We start from the raw sequence: 8,521 nt of genomic DNA, 5'->3' as shown, positions 1-8,521 counted from the left end.
GTTCCTTAATAATTAGTGCTTTCGTGATTTAGACATCAAGTTGATTCCAATATCCACGGTCAATCTCCTATCGAGTGTCCATTAACAAAAAAAAAAAAACCACGAAGCATCCCATTGCATGTTAAAAGCCATTTTTACCGTTATTAGTCTCCTTCTGATTATCGAAAATTGCTTTTGTGTATTAAACGACACGGCTTACAATTTTTTTTTTTTTGTTTCCTTCTTTCCCACCGCCTGTGAATGAATATGTTAAGGGATATATTTTTGTGAATGAAATTGTAAAATTTGAAAAAATTGAGAGAGAAAGCTCTCAATTAAGGCTAGAGAGCCTGCATGTTATGTTGATCATGCGCAGTGTAAATGCTGTCAGTTATCAAAACATGAGGATTTATATCCTATTGAAAATATCACCTGAAAAGCTCATCGTTTTGAAGAGAAACGATTGCATTTTGACATTACATCCATTCTCTCATCTGTGACTCAATTCTCTGAGTAAATAGTCGAATTTCACCAAAAAGGGAAAAAAATGTGTGTATACACAGACGACTGAACGAGGAAGTTAACACATTTCAGGAGTTTCAAATGTTCCATACCGAAAAAAAAAAGTTAGTTTTTTACAAAGTCTCCATCTGTACGGACGTGTTCGCGAATTCATCCTTGCGCTTGTGATGGAAATACTTTGTTAGGTGTTAAGTGAAGACTTAAAAAAAAATTGATAAAAATATATCTAAAAGGACTTTTAATAATATCAGGTGATGATGAGGTGATTAATCAAAAAAATATCTAGGTCTTATGAGGATTACTAGTTCCTCTCCGAACCTTCAATAGCCTATAATGGAGGATTATTTTACGAATGGATTTACATCCGCCTCATTCTTTGGATTTATTAGTGATATATTATCTCAGTTCCCATGTGTATTAAAAATAAAGAAGGAATCATAAGTGAATGTCACATGCATAAGGATAAAAGAAAGGAATATAATGAAAAAATAAATAAAAGTGCTGAAAAAATGTTAAAGAATATTGAGATGCGGATGAATGATAGTCATTTAATGATATTTTCTTGTGTTTGCTTTTACATGAAAAGGTTGTGGATGAAAGGAAATGGAAATAAAAATTCAAGTGGGCTGCTTTTGAGTTGCAGAATTTTTTTTTTGTGAGCAAATAGGCAGTTATGATTTATTTTTGGGAAGGTCTTTGGAAAAATTTAATTGCTTTAATATTTGTTTAAGTCCTTCAAAGAATCGAGATTGATTCCAATAATTTAAAAAAAACATTTAGTGACATCCATGGATATTTTTAGTGAGGTTCAGAATTTTAGATCAGTCGTGACTCCTACAAAGTGTCCACAATTTATTTGAGCCTTCTTAAAAAAATCTTTATTTTTCCAAACCTACACTCGACCAGTGGTTCTGTTTATTTAAAAAAGTATGGCTATAAATTTACTTCCAATGAAAAGCCTTAAAAAAGTTTCAAAAAATTAAGAAGAGATAAATTGATGATTTTAGAATTAAATTTAGGGAAATAATTTTTTTGGTGATTTTTGCTAGTTTTTGGTGATTTATATGGACATTATTCTATGACAGTAGTGACCAATTTGTGTAGTTTGGGGTGCTGATACTGGTGATTAATCTAAGGTGGACCGGGAAATTTTTCCAAAAATTTCTAAAAATCGACAACTTTTTAAAAATTCTCAAATTTTAATAGAATATCAAAATAACTAAAATTTCAAGTCTAGTGCCACTTTTTTGAGCTTTTGAAGCTTGACAAGAATTTTATGCCCAATCAAAATAATGTTGAACAAATTCACTCCATTTCTGTGCCGTTTAAAAAATTTCATTTCATGTGTTGTGCCACGAAAAATATTCTAGAGCTAAGGTTTGACATGGGACTAAAAAAGGTTGCCGACCACAGTTCTATGGCATAGCAAATATTCAAGACACTTGAGGTTAAAGCAATGTTCTGACCTTCGATGTTATTGGTGCTTAAATATTGGTTTTGTGTTATTTTTAAAAAGAGTTTGTGGTGCTTTAATGCAGATTTTCTAGTTGATGCGAATTTTGTATGGGAAAGACTTGTCTTCATGTGAAATTCGAGCTGATTTCTTTCGGCCAAAAATCTTAGTGTCAAAAATTGTTTTTCGATTGCCTGTCAAAAGTGAAATTTTAACTCATATTTCCCAAATATCTTCAGCAATAAAGTGTGTATTTAATTACTTACCAGCTTAAAAAAGTTAATCATTACGATATCAATTTTCTGCTTCATCAAACTCTTAAATCGGTGATTTTCAAATTTTTGTGTCAGTGACAAACATAAAATTAAAGTTTCTCAAAATCTCGGTTTGATTAATTTTCGAGACCAAAACCAGGACTGAGGACTGAGGTCAAGACCGAGGTCCATTTTGATAAAATTCTTCAATTTCCTAAAGTTTTTGGAGCCAAAAATTAATTAAGAAAAATTTTTTGACTCAATTTTAATTTTAATTTGTAATTTAAAAAAATAATTTTAATTCTTGAACTTTACTTTTTGCGTTCCAAACAAAAAATCTCAAGGTGCCCATGCCTCTTTTAAAGCATTTCTGATTTATTCCCTACTGAGAACACAGAGCTACAGAGCTCGAAGTCTTCAACTTAGATTTTGTATGGAATCGAATCGATTCAAGCCGACTTTTGAGAGTTGATTCAGTCATGAAAAATCTGAATTGTCTTTGACCTTTGCTGCGGAAACGCCGATGAAGTCATTCGAAGTTTTGGTCTCGAGAACCTTTGCATAAAATTGAAAAATATTTCTCAATAAATTATGAAGATTGAGTGAAAAAATAATAAGAATTTGCCATATTAAGGATTCAATGTCGCGGACCATTTGGTTGAGCATACCTTTATTAAATTATTTAATTCTATGCCTTAATGCTATGAATTCTATTTTTTGTCAGTTCCATAAAAAATTAATTTTTTGTCTGTTCATTATTACGTTCGCTTCTAAGGGGGAAGGGGGAAGGGCCTTTTTTTTCGTAACGTAATTAGTGAACGGCCCCTAAAGTTTTCAAATCTCTGTCAGTCATAATTGACGGAATTACATCCTAGTATTTGTTCTGATGGCTAATGTATTCTGATCTGTTATTGGATTAAAAACTTAATTCGAAACAAAACATCAAGTCAAAGTTAAAGCATTTACATCCCACCATTAAACAAACCACAACATCCAATAAAAGACCTTAAAGGAAATATTCGATAAATAAAAACTAGAAGAAGTAAATAAAAAAGCTCCCCCGCCTTTAACAGTGTTTACAATAATCTCTCTTAAAAGGCTTACTACTTGTGGCAACAATGCAATATCATGATAATGATTCCCACACAATAGGAAAAAATACATTTTGAAATGTTCATATAAAGAAGAAAGGAAAGAAAAAAAATTTTTATGCCTTTTTTTTTAGGAAGAGAACTTTGAATGGAGATGTTAAAATGTCTGTGAAAATGTTACATGCTAGAATACGTGCTCGTTAAAGCTCGATAGCAAAAAAAGAAAACTTGTGATTTAAAGAGCTTTACATAGCACATAATCTCCTATTTTAAATGGCACAAAAAAGAAGTATAAAGCAAAGAAAAGGAAGACAAACGTGAATTCATGGAAGCGTTTTACTACCAAAACGTTTTAAGTCTGAATTTTTCGTGTGCTTGCATTATTTAAATTGGCTGCTTGTGCATGTGAAGCGAACAAAAAAAAAATTCATCGTACTCGAAAAAGGAAATTGCAAAAAAAAGGAATAGGAATATTTGGATGATCATCAGCATAAGAACTTTACACACTTTAGTGCTGATGATGATAAACTCGGATTTACTTTACTTTAACATTTTTGCCTTTTCTGAGAATGGAGGATTTTCTTTTTTCCTCTCGTGCTGGCTGCTCTACTTTAATATTTAGTGGTTCTAATGCTGCCATTTTGCGTTGGTGTCAAGAGGTTTTTCCTTTATCGTGATTTATGAAAATTTTGTGGAGAAAAAGTGCTATGCTTAAAGGTATTTAGACAGAGGGTTGGATTAAATGTGATACTTGAAGAGTCGGACGTAAGTGACGTTTATTGGAAATTTGTATTTTTATATCCAAATTCTTTAATACTTACTTACTCACTTTACTTCCTTGCTTACTTACTTCTATCAATTGTGGTTCATGACTTCCCTCAGATGGCAAGATAAGTTTTCTTTATCGTTGGCTTCTGTCTGTCAATTTCCAATATCAAATGAACTACTGTTTCTATCGACAGCTTCCTTCCAAGAGTTCTTTGGTCGTCCACGAACTCTTATACCATCTAAAGTTCCTTATATCATTCAATTTTTATGTAAAGAAAGGGTTTAAAATTCCAGGATTTTAAGCAAAACAGTTAACAACCCTAGCATACAAAGAGTATGCTCACATTAATGAACATACTTAAAGCACACTTCTTTCATACAAACGAGCATGCTCACATAAGTGTTTTGTCAGTTAGGGCAATCTACAAGTCATTAGTTAATGGCCCGAAAAGCACAATTCGATGAATCTATTAAAAATCAGAACAAAAATCGACGTGACTCTGACAAGATGGTGAACTCGGCACCATTCCAGAGTCTCGCCGGTCTATTGCCGGATTTTGGACCAATTAATCCACTTAAGTTATTCTGAGAACCTACTATAATTCATTAATTTGTGATGTCTAATTAAAGTTGTACAAATGTCTTTAATTTTGACTGAGGCTAGGATTTCCCAAAATCTCGTCTTCATGGTTTCGATGAATTTTCGAAATCTGAGCCAGGAAACCCTCGAAAATTACGTATTGTTTAAGGGTAGGGAGGCCATCTGCTGTATTTTTGCCGGGACACTGCTTCTACTTTTCTACCTTGCTGCTGTGTCCCGACAAAGCAGTGAAATGTCCCTATTTTTTCTTAAAGTGTCTCGATTTTTGGCGAAAATCCTCTGGCCACCCTACTTAAAAGTAATGGGAAAATGGGGTTGGAATTTTATTACGGAATATAAGTTATGCTTCATGATTTTGTTACAAACTGTTATGGTAGGACAATAGACGGTGGATCAACAACAAATTGTAGATAACAGTGCCTTTTCATCTTTGACAGGACCTATTCTTTGTGGGAGAGAAGGAAACATACCCATCGAACGTTGTCCAAAAAGAATTCTTCAAAATTAAGATAAATCTCGAAACCGAGTCTGGGAAGTCTTACTCTTGGTTTTGAAGATACCTACCTGAGGCACATTTTAACAATTTAAATTATTTTTTCAAATTTCATTAAAAATTGATAAAATTAAACATGAATGTTGAATTTTGACCCCCAAAATGCCCTCCATTTCTGATCCTAACTCTACCAAACTCTCCGACAAATTCACAAATTTTTTTAAAGAATTTTTCCAGCCACACGAAAAGAATTCTTTAAATAAAATCCTTATCAATTTTATTCACCCCGAAAAAAGCAAAAAAAATTCTTAAAATTGAAAAAGTTGCTGACATGATCAAAAATATATAAAGTTTGCTGTCTCGAGAATTTGTTTCAGTCATGTACTTACTCTCGTGTTGCTGTGAGGAATTTTTCAAAGAAATTTTATAAATTTATATTATGCTTGCCATTAAAGTTTAACCGCAAAAAAAAATTGAGTAAAATTTCCATAAATTTTCTGATTTGGACAGTTTATGTAAATTTTGTGTTGAGGCAAGTGTGAATTTTAATGTGATTTACAATTATGTGCTTAAAATGGAATTCTCCATTTCCCACGCAGTAAAAATCGTGGAAATGAAAATCCATAGTTAACTGCGATTTAATATTTAATGAGCTAGAAACTCATATGACACTCATGTTTTCATAATATCCAGTGTTTACATGAAACTTTGTTATTATCCAAATGTAACAGAAGTAAATTATGTGCTTGTTATTGTATATTTTTTATGTGAACATGTCATGCAAAAAAATTCGTGAGTTTTTTCAATTTAACATCCAAAAATTTTCTTGGTATAGACATCAAACGACGAGTTGAGACGCTTGTGGCTTCTGTTAATGACAAAAAATTATCCAAGCTGGAAGTTTTTCTCAATCTTTTCGCATGCTTAAAGAACCTCTAAAAAAAGCAGCAATTTTTCTAATGTGACGTAAAAAAAGAGAGAGAAAAAGTCTTTTTTGTAAAGCTAAGTGGAAGTAAAGAAGTCTGAGAAATATTAAGGCTCATAATTTTTGCAAATTGCTATGCGACAAGCTTAGAAGAGATGTTCATGAATCAAACAAGAAGAATGGTCTCACGTGGATTCTTTAAATTCATTTCTTCGTTTTAATCCAGTGGTGGGCAACCTGTGGGTCGCGGCACACTATGATGGTAAGTCTCAACTGCAACTGTACATAACATGACATTCTCAAGCATTTTTGGCTGCACATACTAATGAGCCGCGACACAAAGGTTGCCCATCCCTGCCTTAATCATCAGATCCGAGAGATGATTTTGAGGCTCGATGAATAAATTAACATCAAAATCGAAAAACTTAAGTAATTAGAAATTTTTTAAAAAAAAGAATCATAAAAATTATACAATAAATTAAAAAGTTTTCTTCTTGTTTTACTTTGTTATGTACACATAATAAGCGTATCAATGCTTCTATATACAGTCAGTCCTCAAATGAGAAGTGCAAAGAAGATATTTAATTAAAATTAATTCTTGTTCAATCGATTGGAAACTTCTCACCATCCTTCGCTTTAGTTAAAATTACAAAATTTCCTCGTTTTTTTGTGCTGATAATAAGCAACAATAGGAAAGCTAAAAAGAAAGCTGACTTTGCAAAATTGAATAATGCTGTGGATGTTTTTGTAGGATAAAATTGCTTGGTCGGTGATTCAATTGTTATTTAAGCTTGTTGACCAGAACTTAAATTCTGGGAAAAGAAGAATTCAATTTAAGCATGAAGGAACTAAGAAGATGTTTGCTTATCAGGGGAGCTCTTTGTTTACGTGAATTATGTTTTTGAAGACGGGACGACCTCGAGCACTCTTTAAAGTGTAATAATGGAAGGTATGACGATTATGGCACGTAGAGTCTGTCAAAGAGAGTTAATGATAGAGGCGATCTTGAAAAGGAAGATGCGATGAACTTCATTTCTGGCCATAAACATAGACCAAAAACAGACTTTTTGTTGCTGTCAATGCACTCTTAAGGCTTGTCGTCAACGCAGCGTCCTAACAATTAAATTAAGGAACTAAGTCGAAAAAAGTTTAAAATTCTTTGTATGGATCTCAAAAATTTTGGAGGACCTAACCCCCTCTCCTCTCTTTCCGAATACGCCTCTGATATGCTGCTCAAGATCACTTACCCTAACAGCCAAAGAGATCGCTTTTAGGTATCATAGTGGTATTTCTGTACCATAAAATTATGCTCATTGCCTGTTAGGGTTAACTTCTAGAAAAAAGACTTCCAATTCCAGAACCTTCTATAAGCATCCAGGTCAACCTCTAATCATTCAGTCTCCCGGTTTTTTAACTGACTACATCCATTCATATTTATATTTAGATCCATTTAGATCTACATATATTTAATTAAAAATATTTAATAAAAATACCTTTACAGGCATTCACGCTTTGGCAATTAATGAACAATTTTTGTTCTGAACATTCCTACCTTTTTCATAAATTTTTGTCAGCTTACAACAGTTTATACAGGTTTCAATCAAACAGTTCACAGAAAGGAAATATTTTCTTAGAACAGGCCGAACAAAAAGATACCAAAAATCGATTTCTTTTCGCAGCGATTCCAACAAAAATATTTTATATAATATTTTGAAGTTTATTTTAAGGTTTAACCTAGATTCTGAGAATTTTATGCTTAATAGAATTCACAGCTTTAAAGGTTTTAGTGCTGTGTTATGCAAGCTTTTGTAGACCACGGCACACTACGTCCATATGACATCTAAGTATCAATTTATATAGCAGTTAACATGGGAATTGCTCTTTGGACTCCATGTAGCAGCCACCTGGATGTCATGAATAATTTGTGTCGATCGGTTATGGTTGCATAAAAAGCTTTTTTTGGAATTTTAAAATTTTTAAGCTTTTTTTTGGAATTTTTGCATTTTTGAGCTTTTTTCTTTGACAAACCATTGTGTCGTGCTACACAGTTTAGGCTACACTGCTTCAGAATATCCTAATCTGCCTGAATATTGTCGTTGCTTCATTTACCAACACATTTAATCCTTGTTCCTTCCAAGAACATTTAATCAACAGAATTTGTTTCATGTAAATTCAAGAAGTATTTACAGAATTGTTCAGTTATTATCGAGACAATTTATGTTAGAGGAGGCAGCCTGAAGCTGCAAAAAAATGAAACATGAGAAATATTGTACATATAATACTTTGGAAAATATTGTTACTTGGAGGTCAAAAGTTTAGAAATTTAATCGTCGTCCACAATTTGTGGTGTAGCCAGGTCAACCTATATCTTCCTTTTTTTGGACATAATTCTTCAGTTTGTCAAGGTTTTTTTAGATATAAGTTACAAAATCCTT

The 8,521-nt window shown here is 32.5% G+C and overlaps 1 protein-coding gene across 2 annotated transcripts in view; it reads left to right on the top strand.

Annotated features, from left to right (window-relative positions):
• The first annotated feature begins 638 nt into the window (after positions 1-638).
• The window catches only part of LOC139090249 (uncharacterized), an 81,058-nt gene continuing 73,175 nt past the window's right edge, over positions 639-8,521 (top strand). Inside the window, exon 1 of one of the 2 annotated variants that reach the window (XM_070639994.1) lies at positions 639-763. The gene's annotated coding sequence lies outside the window, so the exon portion shown is untranslated. Of the gene's footprint in view, positions 764-962; positions 1,088-8,521 lie in introns of those variants that run through there. The other variant, XM_070639995.1, reaches the window with a different exon arrangement.

The sequence above is a fragment of the Chironomus tepperi genome, unplaced genomic scaffold (assembly GCF_022539635.2).
Source record: "Chironomus tepperi strain 1889 unplaced genomic scaffold, CSIRO-AGI_Ctep_v1 contig_217, whole genome shotgun sequence".
In the NCBI taxonomy this organism is placed as follows: Eukaryota; Metazoa; Arthropoda; class Insecta; order Diptera; family Chironomidae; genus Chironomus; species Chironomus tepperi.
This window is presented reverse-complemented; position numbering and strand designations above follow the sequence as displayed.